The sequence below is a fragment of the Paramisgurnus dabryanus genome, chromosome 24 (genome assembly GCF_030506205.2).
Source record: "Paramisgurnus dabryanus chromosome 24, PD_genome_1.1, whole genome shotgun sequence".
Taxonomy (NCBI): domain Eukaryota; kingdom Metazoa; phylum Chordata; class Actinopteri; order Cypriniformes; family Cobitidae; genus Paramisgurnus; species Paramisgurnus dabryanus.
In genome coordinates, this window is record NC_133360.1 from 750,438 (window position 1) to 767,286 (window position 16,849).

Sequence of the window (16,849 nt, forward strand, 5' to 3'; positions counted from 1 at the left end):
CTCCTATTAACATCCGATCGTGGTGAAATCTCAATCCTTATATTACTAGACCTTAGTGCAGCCTTTGACACAATAGATCACAGAATCCTACTCAATAGACTAGAAAACTATGTTGGTATCAGTGGTCAGGCGCTAGCCTGGTTTAGGTCATATCTAACCAATCGCTATCACTTTGTTTATGTAAATGAGGAAGAGTCATATCACTCCCTGGTTAAATACGGTGTACCGCAGGGATCAGTTTTAGGTCCTATCCTGTTCTCGTTATACATGTTACCCCTAGGAGACATTATCAGGAAACATAACATAAGTTTTCACTGCTATGCGGATGATACCCAGCTTTACATCTCCTCGCATCCCAGCGAAACACACACGTTTTCTAGGCTAAAAGACTGCATTAGCGATGTTAGTGACTGGATGGCACATAACTTTCTTAAGCTCAACTCCAATAAGACAGAGGTACTTATTATTGAACCAAATCGCTACAAACATAATATGTCAGATTACAAATTGCACATAGATGGCTGTACTGTGGTGCCATCTTCCACGGTTAGGAACTTAGGTGTGATGTTCGACAGCAACTTATCCTTTGATAGTCATATCGCCAACGTCTGCCGCACAGCATTCTTCCATCTTAGAAATATCTCAAAAATACGCCATATACTGTCTACATCTGACGCAGAGAAGCTTATTCATGCTTTTATGACCTCTAGAATAGACTATTGTAACTCGCTACTCGGGGGATGCCATTCAAATCAGGTCAACAAGCTTCAGCTAGTTCAAAACGCTTCTGCAAGGGTACTTACTCGATCTAAGAAGTATGACCACATAAGCCCAATTCTGGCATCTTTACACTGGCTACCAGTTAAATATCGCATCCAATTTAAAATATCACTAATCACCTACAAAGCTTTAAATGGCTTAGCACCCTCATATCTTAGAGAATTACTATCAGAATACAATCCATCACGCACACTACGGTCGCAAAATTCTGGCCTATTGATTATCCCTAGACTATCAAAAGTGTCTAAAAGTGGAAGATCCTTTTCCTACTTAGCCCCTAAGCTCTGGAATGATTTACCAACCGATGTCCGAGAATCAGACACAGTCGATCATTTTAAATCTAGACTTAAAACTTTTCTCTTCAACAAAGCATTCGCATAATTTGTCTAGTAAAGGTTCTTAACTCGCAATAGTTATTTGCACGGAACAAAGCACTCACGGTCATAACACAGACCAACCAAATAAATAAATAAAAACCTTTTCTGCATGAACACTTAAAATGAATTGCATTAAATAGTTTGCCACCGTTTGCCACTGAACCTGCATTAACGACAGTGGGGCTTCCGGACTTAGTCAAACTGTTTGACACGTATGGTCGGGTTGCGATTTTGGTGCTTTCGTGTGTCTTGTGAATAGTATGCCATACAGACCCGTTTGCCACTGAACCTGCATTAACGACGACAGTGGGGCCTCCAGCCTTAGTCAAACGGGTTGGTATGTATGGTCGGGTTGCGTTTTTCGCGCTTTCGTGTGTCTTGTGAATAGTATGCCATACATACCCGTTTGCCACTGAACCTGCATTAACGACGACAGTGGGGCCTCCAGCCTTAGTCAAACGGGTTGGCACGTATGGTCGGGTTGCGATTTTGGCGCTATCGTAAGTCTTATGAATAGTATGCCATACAGACCCGTTTGCCACTGAACCTGCATTAACGACGACAGTGGGGCCTCCAGCCTTAGTCAAACGGGTTGTTATGTATGGTCGGGTTGCGTTTTTCGCGCTTTCGTGTGTCTTGTGAATAGTATGCCATACAGACCCGTTTGCCACTGAACCTGCATTAACGACGACAGTGGGGCCTCCAGCCTTAGTCAAACGGGTTGGCACGTATGGTCGGGTTGCGATTTTGGCGCTATCGTAAGTCTTATGAATAGTATGCCATACAGACCTGTTTGCCACTGAACCTGCATTAACGACGACAGTGGGGCCTCCAGCCTTAGTCAAACGGGTTGGCACGTATGGTCGGGTTGCGATTTTGGCGCTATCGTAAGTCTTATGAATAGTATGCCATACAGACCCGTTTGCCACTGAACCTGCATTAACGACGACAGTGGGGCCTCCAGCCTTAGTCAAACGGGTTGGTATGTATGGTCGGGTTGCGTTTTTCGCGCTTTCGTGTGTCTTGTGAATAGTATGCCATACAGACCCGTTTGCCACTGAACCTGCATTAACGACGACAGTGGGGCCTCCAGCCTTAGTCAAACGGGTTGGCACGTATGGTCGGGTTGCGATTTTGGCGCTATCGTAAGTCTTATGAATAGTATGCCATACAGACCCGTTTGCCACTGAACCTGCATTAACGACGACAGTGGGGCCTCCAGCCTTAGTCAAACGGGTTGTTATGTATGGTCGGGTTGCGTTTTTCGCGCTTTCGTGTACCAAAAAGTTTTATTTTGTGGCACCATACTCACTGGTATAACTCCTCATGTAACAGTCTTTAAATAGGGAAAACACGGAAGTGTTTGGTGGCTTCCCTGTTTGGTACCATAGGAATGAATGGGTCTAGGCTAAATGCTAACACATTCACGACGCGCTGTACAGTGCACGCATTGAAAAAAGATAGATATGTATTAATTTGTTTAAGTTGAGGTAATAACATAGTTTAATATGGCAAAAGAGTAGACTATTCCTTTAAGGAACAGATTAAAATGTCATCTTAAATTCAGGCAATATCTATATATAATATCTATAAAGACAGCCTTTGTGCTTTCGGTGTGGAACTGGGCAAAGGTAGACAGACTTTCTTTTCAAATATTATAAACAACAACATAAATAACACACGCACTCTTTTTGCTACTATAGAGAGACTAACAACCCCCCCCCCCCAAGTCACATTCCAAGTGAAATGCTCTCAGACAGCAAATGTAGTGAGTTTTCTAACTTCTTCTCTGAGAAAATCAATAATATCAGAAAGGTGATCAGCACATCCTTGATCTGCGCCAGGGTCAGACAAATCAGACCACAACATCAGAAAGTAGTTACTATGTCTGATTTCAAAGCAGTTGAAGGTAAAATTTTGGAAGAAACAGTACAGCATCTTAAAACATCAACCTGCGCCCTTGACACACTCCCAACATCTTTTTTCAAAAGTGTCTTTAACTGTTTAGAAGCAGATCTCCTAGAAGTGGTAAATTCATCACTTATCTCTGGGACTTTTCCAAAGTCCCTTAAAACTGCAGTTGTTAAGCCCCTCCTGAAAAAAAGCAACCTGGATAACACTGTGTTGAGCAACTACAGACCAATCTGCTGGAAAACTGGGTCGGGCTTTTTGGGATGGTCCTAAAATGGTTCAGGTCATACTTGTTCATGGTTCAGGTTATTATGTGAGTATAGGTGGCCATAAATCTGAGTGAAGATCCATGACATGCGGAGTCCCGCAAGGCTTGATTCTTATGTCAGTCCTGTTCATACTGTATATGCTCCCACTGAGCCAAATAATGAGAGAGAACCAAATTGGCTATCACAGTTATGCAGACAACACTCAGATCATTTAAAGACTACAGCCCCATTGACTCCCTGTGCCAATGCATTGATGAAGTTAACAGTTGGATGTGCCAAAACTTTCTGCAGTTAAACAAAGAGAAAACTGAAGTCATTGCGTTTGGAAACAAAGATGAAGTTCTCAAGGTGCGTGCATACCTTGACACTAGGGGTCAAACAACTAAAAATCAAGTCAGGAATCTTGGTATGATTCTGGAGTCTGACCTTAGTTTCAGTAGTCATGTCAAAGCAATAACTAAATCAGCATATTATCATCTCAAAAAATATCGCAAGAATTAGATGCTTTGTTTCCAGACAAGACTTAGAGAAACTTGTTCATGCTTTCATCACCAGCAGGGTGGATTATTGTTATGGCCTCCTCACTGGCCTTCCAAAAAAGACCATAAGACAGCTGCAGCTCATCCAGAACGCTGCTGCCAGGACATATCACACCAGTCCTCAGGTCTTTAAACTGGCTCCCAGTTTCATTTAGGATTGATTTTAAAGTATTATTAATGGTATATAAATCACTCAATGGGACTAGGACATTGCTGATATGCTCATTGAATATAAACCCAACAGATCACTCAGATCATTAGGATCACATCAGCTAGAAATACCAAGGGTTCACTCAAAGCAAGGAGAGTCAGCTTTTAGCTATTATGCCAGTCGCAGCTGGAACCAGCTTCCAGAGGAGATCAGATGTACTCCAACAGTAGTCAGATTCAAATCCAGACTCAAACACATCTGTTTAGCTATGCATTTACTGAATGAGCACTATGCTGAGTCCGAACTGATTGCACTATATTTTATATGCACTATTTTAATTCAAAACACTTTTACTCCCGTTTTATTCTTTTAAAAACATTTTAAACAGTTTTTTTTAGATCACATTTATAATTCTCAAGTAAAACATCACATTCTCCTTTTTTAGGCATTTATTCTGTCTTGTCTCAGTCTATCATGGCCAGGGTGTTTAGACTAACACGGCAGTATTTGCAAAATAGTCTGGTGCATAGTCTACAGCACGAGAATTCCATTCCAAAAACGTTCAGTGTGACGGGCCACAGGGCAGAAATTGCGAAAGAGTCTGTAAAAAAATGGAAAGTGAACAGCATGGGGGAAGATAGAGGAGACATCTGACATGGTGAATGCTATGAGAAGGCGGCATGGGGACAAAATAGATGAATTCATGAAGAAATACAACAAAAATATAACTTCCAAATAAGGGGTGTTTAAGTGTTTAGGTATATCTGTTTTTTATTGTACTATTGTAATTCTTTTTATTTATCTTGCACTGTAAAAAATTTCTTGTTGTTTTTACAAAAACTTTTTGGCAGCTGTGGTTGCCAGAACAATTTGGTAAAAATTACAGATTCTCTTTAAGAGGAAAAAATGTAAAATTTACATGTTTTCACTTTAAGAAATACATACATTTTAAGTATATTTATTCAAAAATATAGGTTTATTTCACAGAAAAATGCTGTTGCTTCATCAAAATTATTTTGTGAAATACCTGGTAAATTTACACGGTTTCACTGTAAGAAAAACATACATTTTAAGTATATTTATTCAAACATATAGGTTTATTTCACAGAAAAAGGCTGCTGCTTTGTCACCATATTTTTGTGAAACACCTGATTAATTTACATGTTTTCATTGTAATAAATACATACATTTAAGTATATTTATTCAAAAATATAGTTTTATTTCACAGAAAAAGGCTGCTGCTTCATCAAAATTATTTTGTGAAATACCTGGTGAATTTACATGGTTTCACTGTAATAAATACATACATTTTAAGTATATTTATTCAAAAATATAGGTTTATTTCACAGAAAAGGCTGCTGCTTTGCCACCATATTTTTGTGAAACACCTGATTAATTTACATGTTTTAATTGTAATAAATACATACATTTTAAGTATATTTATTCAAACATATAGGTTTATTTCACAGAAAAAGGCTGCTGCTTTGCCACCATATTTTTGTGAAACACCTGATTAATTTACATGTTTTAATTGTAATAAATACATACATTTTAAGTATATTTATTCAAACATATAGGTTTATTTCACAGAAAAAGGCTGCTGCTTTGCCACCATATTTTTGTGAAACACCTGATTAATTTACATGTTTTCATTGTAATAAATACATACATTTTAAGTATATTTATTCAAAAATATAGTTTTATTTCACAGAAAAAGGCTGCTGCTTCATCAAAATTATTTTGTGAAATACCTGTTGAATTTACATGGTTTCACTGTAATAAATACATACATTTTAAGTATATTTATTCAAAAATATAGGTTTATTTCACAGAAAAGGCTGCTGCTTTGCCACCATATTTTTGTGAAACACCTGATTAATTTACATGTTTTAATTGTAATAAATACATACATTTTAAGTATATTTATTCAAACATATAGGTTTATTTCACAGAAAAAGGCTGCTGCTTTGCCACCATATTTTTGTGAAACACCTGATTAATTTACATGTTTTAATTGTAATAAATACATACATTTTAAGTATATTTATTCAAACATATAGGTTTATTTCACAGAAAAAGGCTGCTGCTTTGCCACCATATTTTTGTGAAACACCTGATTAATTTACATGTTTTCATTGTAATAAATACATACATTTTAAGTATATTTATTCAAAAATATAGTTTTATTTCACAGAAAAAGGCTGCTGCTTCATCAAAATTATTTTGTGAAATACCTGGTGAATTTACATGGTTTCACTGTAATAAATACATACATTTTAAGTATATTTATTCAAAAATATAGGTTTATTTCACAGAAAAAGGCTGCTGCTTTGCCACCATATTTTTGTAAAACACCTGATTAATTTACATGTTTTCATTGTAATAAATACATACATTTTAAGTATATTTATTCAAAAATGTAGGTTTATTTCACAGAAAAAGGCTGCAGCTCTCTCAAAATAATCATGAAAATGGCTTTGGAACAATTTATTCACATCAAATTATTGGACAAAACATCTGTCATTTGTTAACATACAAATTTGTAATGTGTACTGTACTTTTTTTACAAACAACACAAACATCATCTACAAAAAAAAAAAATGATTATCTTGATCATCACTGACTCAAAGAGAAAAAGACAAAGAAAGTCAATGAAAGAAATAAGCTTTTCTCTTTAAACTATTAAAAACTACGGAAGAGGATTAGGGCCACTGGTGAAAAAAATATTTGAATTCTGACTTTATTCTCAGAATTCTGACTTCAATCTCAGAATTCTGAGATTAAAGTCAGAATTCTGAGATTAAAGTCAGAATTCTGAGTTTAAAGTCAGATTTCTGAGTTTAAAGTCAGAATTTAAAAAAAATAATTCACCAGTGGCCCTAATCATCTTCCGTAAAAAACAATTAAGGGTGTTCAATGCACAGAAGTTTTAACACCTTTTAAGGATCATTGCATTTTCCTCTTTACATGCAATAAAACAAATATACCAATATTTACATGGAGACGTGATGTGTTTGTCTTCTCCACCTTAGTGCCCTTCTCTGGGTTGATGGAAAAAAAACACCTTTGGAGAGGAAAAGAGAGGCAAATTTTAAATAGGTTAGTAACAGTAACTTTAGAATTTCTTTTATTCAAGATATAAATAATTAGTTTTGGCCATGGTTTCACAGACATATTTAAAACTGTGTCAGTGCCATAATGTACTTTTGTCTAAAGATGCGCATCAGTAATGTTTTGTCTCTGACATATTTAACAAATTTAACCAAGGCCTAGTACTGGCTTAAAGTCATAATTTGGCCAAAAATGAAAATTAGACAATGATTTTCTCTCACCCTCAAGCTACATATAGTATATCACAAAATTGAGTACACCCCTCACATTTCAGCATATATTTTTGGATATCTTCTCAAGGGACAATACTACAGATACTACAATCTAGCTCTTATTGTCAAATAATATTAAGTGAGTACACTGTAAGTGATAATAGATGTATATCGTGTAACCATGCAAAGCCACATGTCCTATTCGTCATCTTCATGTTTTTATCTGCTTGACCAAACCATACAAATGCGCGTGTCTTGTATTAGAACTGTTCAAATTTGATGCTTTTAATGCAATTCTCTCATACAGACGACTGGATGTTGAACATGGCACCTCATGACAAAAAATTCCAAGGATTTGCAAAATATAATTGTTGCTTTCCACAAAGATGGCCAAGGCTATAAGAAGATAAGGAACATCATAAAACTGAGTTACAGTACAGAAGTGGAAGGTCAGACTGTCAGTGCTCAGACCAAACACAGCACACTGCAACAATAAGGGTTTGAATGGCCATCATCCCAGATGGAAGCCTCTTCTGAAACTGGCTCACAAGAAAGCAAACAAACAGTTTGCCCAAGACAACTTGTCCAAGAGGATGAATTACTGGAACCATGTCCTGTGGTCTATGAGACAAAACTTAAACATAAACTTGTTTGGCTCAGATGGAGTCCAGCATGTGTGGTGTTGGTCATGCAAACCAAACTGTTGCAGTCTGCTGTGTATGGTCTGAGCACGGACTATCTGACCTTCTTCTGCAACCTGTAAAGCAATGTTTGCAGCACTCATGCGTCTGTTTTTGAAGCCAATAAATCTTTACTGCTACACAACAAGCACATTGCTAAATATATACACATTTTATTTCTGTAGTATTGTCACTTGAGAAGATATACTAGAATGTTTGCTGAAATGTGAGGGGTGTACTCATTTTTTTGACAAACTGTATCTCTTTACTTTTCCATACGAACACATATTCAGATATTTTTTAAAATTTCTATCTATTCCAATCTTTATAAAAAATTAATATGGGCTCAACCTTCTTTAAGCCAAAGAATGTGCAACCATCCTTCACAAAAGTAATCCACACAGCTCCGGAGGACGAATAAAGGCTTTATGTGGGTAACTGATATGATTTTGAAAGAGAAATGTCCATGTTTAAAACTATACAAACAAAAATATGTAGCCTGCCATAATGCCGCCATCTCAGTCTCCTCTGCATTCAGAAGAGTGTTTTAGTGTAGTGTACGCACATTTCTTAGTGACTTATGACAAATGTGGAGGGTTGTGGTATGTTGCAACGAAAAGTGTGTACACTACGCTAAAACACTCTCCTGAATGCAGAAGAACTAAGAGGGTGGCATTACCAGACGCTCATCATTTTCCTTTGTAAAGTTTTGAATATGGATATTTCTAAGAGAAAATCGTGGATAAACCTCAGAAGGCCTTGATTTATCCCTCTGGATCCCTTTGGATTATTTTTGTAAAATGATAAAGGCACATTCTTTGGGCTTGAAGGAGGTGGACCTAATATTTGTACACTTAAAATTGGAAGATGTAGGACATTTTTAAAAATAACTGGAAATGTGTTTGTCTGAAAAATGAGGGACATATGCATCTTGGATGGCTTGAGGGTGAGTAAATCATAAGTTAATTACCATTTTTGTCCGAACTATCCCATTAAGCTAAGCCTTGTCTTTGAAACCAGGCCTTGAAGTTTTAAACCTAACCCTAAATAAGAAAATATTACTACAGTGGCTATTAACCACATATAATCGTAAAAGTCCCCGTAGCCCTAAGTCAAGCAGCCAGCTACAGTAATTTTTTTCGGAACAAGAAAGCAAAATAGTTCTATCGAAGAACACATACCTCTGCATAAACTCAAGAGTTGATGCCAGCTGTGATGGGTAGTGTATATTAAAGCTGCCAAACATCAAGCACACTGCGGAAATGAAGGAGGGGATATTGTTGTGAACAATGTTTTGATCCACACATAGCATGAACCGCTTCGCAGAAAAACACAATCAACCTAAAAGGAAAAAAAATTACATTAAACATACAGCAAAACACGTTGCACAACAATATCCCAATGTCCCAGGTGAAAAAGTAGTACACTTCCATAGTGTACTTAAAGTGCTCTATTTTCGAGTACTAATTTTTTACCTAATATACTAAAAGTTCTTCTTTAGTACTTCTTAAGATAATCTTAAAAACATCCAAGTGTACTTAACTGTGTTTTTTGAGACACCATAAATATAAACTAAAATGTGCTAAAAATGTATTTAAAAAATGTATTTAGGTACCACTTGTAGGAAACTTAAACCCCTCTTTGTATGAAAGTTGGGTTCAAGTTTAATACAAGTGTTAAATAAATACATTTTTTTTAATACAGAGATAGTATGTTAAAAGTGCATTTTAGTTCATATTCATGGTGTCTCAAAATAGCACAGTGAAGTACACTTAGATAATCTTAAAAACATCTTAAAAAGTACTAAAGATGAATTTTTAGTATATGAAGTACAAAATTAGTGTGCGAAAATAGAGCACTTTAAGTATGGAAGTGTACTACTTTTTCACCTGGGGTGTACAAATACCTCAGGAAGTGGATGAAAAAAATTTGAGAAACAAGACAAATTAAAAGAACGGGAAAAAATTTACTTACCACATACAACAAGGCTGGGAGTCAGATGAACTTGACCCATCGGTACTTCCTCTGGCAGGCAGGTGTCCTCCACTTAACAAAACATTGTGTCTTCCTTATCATTAAAGTAAGCCAACAAAAACAGCAACATCTCTTTGACATCTTTAGAGCCATCACTCAGCTCTCCCCTGATCACTTTCAAGTTCGTTACAGCCTGTAGGAACTTTTTGTTCTTGTTTACACCAACAGTATTGAAGTAGTTCAAGAGTCGTTTCCCCTTCAGAACCACATTCCGTGTGAAAGTTTCTATGAGCCCAATTCCAGTAAGTTCCTTAAAGTGGACTGTCATGCCAAGCTCGCTGAACCAAAATGGCCACTCTTTTTGAGGAGATGTTTCATATTTTCCCCTTGGTTGACTTGTTTACGCTGTGTATAGAAAGTCAACTTCATTAGATGCTTGACCTCCTCTGCATTTGTTTCAGTTCGCAGAAACATCCTTTTCAGTTGTTCTTTCTTTTCTCGCTGGCTCTCTTCTGTCTCTCCAAGGGGCAGGAATTTTAAATGCCAGTTAATGCAGCCATAAGTATCTTGCATTGCGGCTCTCTGTTCTGGAGAGATTTCATCGGTGTCACACTCATCAGAGCAACATTTTCTTTTCCTTATTTTTGGGGTTGTACATCGTTTCACATTTTCTATCCTGTACTGCAACTGCTTAGCCAAAGAGTGGTACCCTAGCCCAACCACCTCTCCCTCAATTACGTCTTGCAGAGATTTAGGATATTTTGCTACCATCTTCTTGGCAACTTCATTAGAAAGCTTCGTACTTGGGCAACGATTTTTTTGTATCATCTCCCGAACCACAATCCGGACCATCTCTCTTCTCATACGTGGACTAGGTCGGTTTCCTCTTTCAAATATTTGTAGCAGTTCCTCTGGTAACTTATCCCATGGAATCAGAAAGGTGTCCATCCAGTCTATATTAGGGTTTTGGGAGCTGATGGGAGAGGTTGATTGTGAACTTTGGGGTGAAAATGAACAAAAACTTGTTGAAGGCCCTGGCAAGGCATCACCAGATGAGCTGCTGCTTTCAGGAGTCTGACCTGCAAAACATAAAAATTATTATAAACATAATGTAAAAAATTTATATTTCCAACTTTTTAGATGATTTATGGTTACAATGGGCACTAGTTATATTCTGTATTGCGAAACATGACTTACACCTCAATTTCAAAGCAGCAAGGACTTTGCGGGCTTGAACTGGCCTCAATGCTGACAGCAAATCAGCTTCTTCAATAAACCTAAAATCGTCTCCACACAAAGAGACTGCAAGGTCTCTTCTAAAATATGTTTTGTCACCTCTGGAAGGTCAGGCAAGATGTCAGTGATGGTGGTGTGTAGAAATGTCTTTTCTGAGTCAGTCATTTCTGGAATCAAGTAAGCAGTAATTAGACTTTCAGTGAACACTGTACATATAAGTGGAGCTGTATTTTTTTTTTAAAGTAAACAATGTGTTTGACATTTTTAAGTATTGTCTGTACATCTAATAGTAAAATAAAACTCATTACTCAAAACTCATATTTTCATATTCCATAAAATGCAGTCCATAACGATCGCGACTTATCGTTTGCAGAATAAAAGTTGTTGTTTACATAATATATGTGGGTGTACTGTATATAATACTTATGTATATATAAATACACACACACACACACATACAGTACATACATGTATAATTTTAAGGAAATTTTTTTTAAATTATAAATATTTATATATAATATAAATTATATATAAATATAAACATGTATATACACATGCAACTGTGGGTGTGTGTACTTATACATAATTATTATACACACTACACCCACATATATTATGTAAACAAAAACTTTTATTCTCCTCTATTTCAACAACATGCTGTGTTTCAGTGGAATGACTTGATGGCCATTAACAAAGTATGTTGGTAATGGATAAAAATCTACCAAGTCATTAATGTTAAGACAAAGCCACCTGGTGATCGGTTTTGTCACAGAGTACAGATGGTATTTAGAATGATAGTCAGCTTTATGTATTTCCATCACAAAGTACACAGTGGCATCATTTTGAATTAAAATAATGAGAAGTTCTCCAAATTCAATGGTCTCATTATTTCCTGACACAAGGAAATTACCCTTTTCATATGATGTACCTTTATACACTATGTTTGTGGATACACAAGTATTAATTTCCGAAAAGCTAAACTCTCTGACTGCATGTTTAATTGCATCACTGTAAAGGCTGGGGTAAAATGTGCAACTGTCTTTGACTTGCAAAAGCTGACTGCATCCTGGTCCAGCTAAAAGATATGCCTGAAACATTTGATGTCTTTCAGATAGGGTTAAGCAGATGTTTTTGAAGTTTTTTAAATGCCTAGCACATCTCTTAAAGTAGCTGTGTTTACTTTCAAAACGCATCGTCCACAGTCTAATCAGGGGGGTGAAATGATGAAATCTTCTGAGCACAAATCAAATCAACAATATCTTTAAGCTGGAGAGTTAACTGCCACACATCATCTTCTGGATTTTGCACTTTTTCACCTATTAACACTGGAAGCAATCTCAAAAAATTCCAGTTCTGGATGGCTTGCCCTGAAAGCTTGGCCAGACCAGAGTTGACAGCACATGGCTTTGTGAGAGCATCAGCTCATTTGTACTTAAACTGCTTGATGCGGCGGTTCAAATTTGAATATGTAAACCATTGCTTTTGTTTAATGAAATACTTTAAGTACAATGCAACATCATAGGATAACACACCCTCAAATATATCATGGCCTAAACACGGTGGGAGAGCAGGATGGCAAACATGGAAAGATTTTAGAGTATTAAAATCAGAGTTTACCTTTATGCCTTTATAGTCCTGAATGTCTTCAGTTTGTAGATCACAAACAGCAGAATCGTAAGTGTCAGGGGTACGCTGTGGACCACAAACATTGGGGTCATCATTTTGAAACTCATTTCTGGTTATTTCGCAGTACCTGCAAAAGTACTGAGAACGACTGAAATTTTCTGTAAACCCCCCTACAGTATGCTGTGCGAACCCAAATTGTCACCGGCAATACAAAACAAACCTCCTTTGATCATTTTACCATCTACAGTTATTCCGTTTTCTTCCAAATCTTTTAAATCCTCTAGTAACTCAGAGAAAACGTTAGCATATCCAAACTGTTTCAAGTCATTCTCTACACACAGTAAGACAAGGGACATGTGATCAGTATTGGATCGCAGATAAGCAGGTAAATTAGCCACAGATAGATAAACTGCTAAAACTTTGTGCTTTTTTTTAGCAGAGCCAAGGGGATTGACAATTTCAAAAGCATCCTGGTAAAGAATTAGTTTCAGGCATTCTGGGTTTTCAGTGAAGAACTGGTTGGACTTTAAGCTTTTGCCATCATTTATGTCACTGAAAACATCTGATTCTGTTTCACAAGGCGTTTGTGACATTGAATTCTTCCAGAATTCTGACTGCAGTAAGCTACTTAATGTTTGCTTTACCGGTATGTAGTATGCAAACCTTTGTGTCATATTTTCATCATTTCCTAAGCTTACCTTTTTAGGCTCTATGTACTTGAACATTTGCTTGAATGTCTGCGCTCTTGAAAATGCTGTTCTCACTGGTCCCTGATGACAGAAAGAGAACAAATCTGAATTTTTTACACAATCACAAACTTTAGTGACAATATCCTCTGTTAGACACATATCATTTTGTAAAAGTGACCGTATTTCCCTTAAAGTGTAATCCTGTCCTAGATCATGCACATTTTGCATCTCTTCAACGATTGTTTGTATTGTTGAAGCTGGAAGGAGGAGCTGCCCTTGCAATTTTAGGTAAAGTAAACAAACATTCCTAAGAAATGACTCTTTAAAATTCTGTGGCAGTTCAACGTTGTCACTTGTTTCATCATTTGAGGTCTGGGAAGCATCATTACATGCAATGACAGCAGAAGACTGAGAAACAAAATTTCTGTGAGTGTCACTTATGCTATCCACCAAACATGATCTATGCTGTCTGGACATATGAGCAGTAAACGTTGATTTCACAGTGAAGCGTACGTAGAATATGTCGTACTGGCATTACATTTTAAAATAAATGCTATGCAAAATTACAAAATAATGCATCAAAATACTTACCAAAATGTGCTCCTGTTCACGCTCGCCGTCTCTGCAAGATTCGGTGGGTGATTCAGATTTCTCTTGGCACAGCTATTAGAAGATTTACAATTGTCAGACAGGTTGCTCATGTCACATCTACGTCATCAAGCTCGATTTGAGTCTGCGCAGTACGCCGACCCCCAGGAAAGGCGTGCTTTACTTGTCTCCGTTGAATCCAATGGGGTTGCTGTGTCCATTTCTTTTACTGTCTATGGCACCGCATACTTTAAGCTTCAAAAATGCTCTTCACAAACCAATGGGTGACGTCACGGACACTACGTCCATATTTTGTACAGTCTATGGTTAAAATAAGCGCGATAATCCGAATGCTTAGTGGATGAGGCAAAGCTCCAGGGATACACACAGAGCTCATATTTTTACATTTAAACACGGATGTTTATTTACATGGAAATTTTACACATGCATGCATCATTAATGAAATTATTCTGTAAATGAATAAAACATTTTTTTATTTGATTTACAATTTATTAAGAATGAAATAAAATTGTTAAAAATACTTATCAATAATTATTATACTTAATAACCCTTAAACTGTTTATGTGGAAATGGAATACATAACTACAGTAGGATAAGCTGTGTTCCAAAGCTTAGGCAGCTGACTTCGGAGGCATGAAGGCAGCTCCGGTCTACTTAATTCATAATACAAACTATTTTTTTAATCCTTCATATTAACAATATTTTTGCTGTTATTGAACATTATCTGTAAATTATAGAATTAATAAAATGTAACACGCTTCCCTTTTTACTGCATTAGACTCCTTTTTATATTACAGTTTTTCTCCGTTTAAATTGCACTTATATTTAAATGTGCAAATAAATATGGTTGTTTTAACATATCCCTACTGTAAAATTGATGGTTCACTGTTTTACAACAGTATTTTTTTGAAATTGCAAAAAAAATGAGTGTAAATGAAACAAAATGTCATTGTTTTTTGGTTTACAAAATTTTGATTTCATGAATTCACACAATTTTACAGTTAATTTCACTGACATTTTTTACAGTGTGTTTCTAACCAGTTTATATTCTTATGTTTCCTTTTCTTGTAAAGCACTTTGAATTGCCATTGTGTATGAAATGTGCTATGTAAACAAACTTGCCTTTCCTAATAATTTACATAAGAATTTGAAAATAAATGCAATATTTGTTAAGCTTACCAGGCTACAGATAAAGCAGCACTTCCGCAAGATGATCACGGCTTCAGGCCTTCTAAAGTCCTGTAATCTGTCCTCATTTATGATCAAGAGAGACCACTCATGTTCCGTTCACTTCTATCCAAAGTTTACACTTCAATTTTTTTCCCTAATCAAAAACATTTTAAAGCATTGTTTTCTTTCTTGGAACGTCTCTGATGTTGTTTGATGAGATCGGAGGCAGACACCAGTAAAGATGCCGCTCTTATACTTCTCACCGCACAGATGGTGTCCTTTGGCAGGGACGGCAAACCCAGTGCTGCAGTTTACTAACCTTACTGCTCTGCAACTGCTCGAATCCTCTAAACTAAACAAAAAGAAACCAGAAAAAACACAACCATAGGTCAATGATATATGTGGCTGTTAAGACTATTACATGCACTGAAAATGAAACCATGCCATTTTTAGTCCTATGAACTCAAAACCCCATACAGCAATAATTTTATCTCCATATACCAGGTGTTTCCAACCCTGTTCCCGGTAAGCTACGATCCTGCAGAGTTCAGTTCCTACCAAGCTCCAACACATCTTTCTGTTACTATCAAGCAACCCTGAACACTTTGATTAGCTGCTTCGGCTGTGTTTGATTGGGGTTGGGCTAAAATCGTCAAGACAGTAGGTCACCAGGAGGAGAGTTTAGACCCTTGCCATATACGGACATATAAACATTATTCCCATCAGGATGGTCTTCCAAGGCAGCTGCAGAATTTTCTTCATTGGGTAATGGGGGCATGACCGCTGCAGAACTTGGTCACTATCCCAAACAGCATGACTAAGACAGGCTCATTTATAGAGAGGATAACATTTAATCATTAGACAGAAACACAGATGACTAAACATTTATTTTCATTTAATGTTTAACATCTAACATTTCATGCTATAAATATGTTTATTGCACGGCACTCTTAAATGCTTGATTTTGATTCGCCAGTCGCAACATTGCAAGATACTACAATTCATTTTGACAGTACAGCTTAATATTACACAAAAATTAAAAATAAATATATGTCATTTAATAACATATATTACATATTTACAAATGATTAAACAGGGTCTTGTCTAATCTTGAAACTAAAAGTAAGGTTTTTTGAATATCATGAAAGCCCTAGATTTCAGTTCTATGACTTCCATTCGGTTTACATATGAACATATGAGTATGTCCCATTTATTTTCTCCGTTATGTTTTTCAAGACATGAACCTTGCCTTAATAATGGGTGATTGACTTGATAACAAGCTAATTACGTTATAGTTCATTATACAAGTATTGTTAGAGATAAAACCCTTTATGAACCCCCAAAGTTGTGTACAAATGTTATATAGTTAAAAATGAACCCTGCTTCCGTTGATTCCAGTCAATGTGCTTAAAAAACGTAATCATTCTTTTTTGTAATCTGTAGAATTGGAGATATATACTTAGTTATAGGACTATATTAGTGTTTAAAAGAAACACAACATTAGAGATTAATGAT

General features: G+C 36.4%; 1 long non-coding RNA gene across 4 annotated transcripts in view; it reads right to left on the reverse strand.

Annotated features, from left to right (window-relative positions):
* LOC135721090 (uncharacterized) overlaps window positions 1-16,170 on the reverse strand; it is a 25,152-nt gene extending 8,982 nt beyond the window's left edge. Inside the window, exons 1-9 of one of the 4 annotated variants that reach the window (XR_010521410.2) lie at window positions 15,812-16,170; window positions 15,344-15,686; window positions 14,147-14,218; window positions 13,565-13,636; window positions 12,858-12,932; window positions 11,202-11,407; window positions 10,005-11,083; window positions 9,212-9,371; window positions 5,021-7,091 (exon numbers count right to left, since the gene is read on the reverse strand). This is a non-coding gene — a long non-coding RNA (uncharacterized lncRNA). Of the gene's footprint in view, window positions 1-4,511; window positions 4,693-5,020; window positions 7,092-9,211; window positions 9,372-10,004; window positions 11,084-11,201; window positions 11,408-12,857; window positions 12,933-13,564; window positions 13,637-14,146; window positions 14,219-15,343; window positions 15,687-15,811 lie in introns of those variants that run through there. The other 3 variants (XR_012335911.1, XR_012335913.1, XR_012335912.1) reach the window with 3 other exon arrangements.
* Window positions 16,171-16,849: the final 679 nt, after the last annotated feature.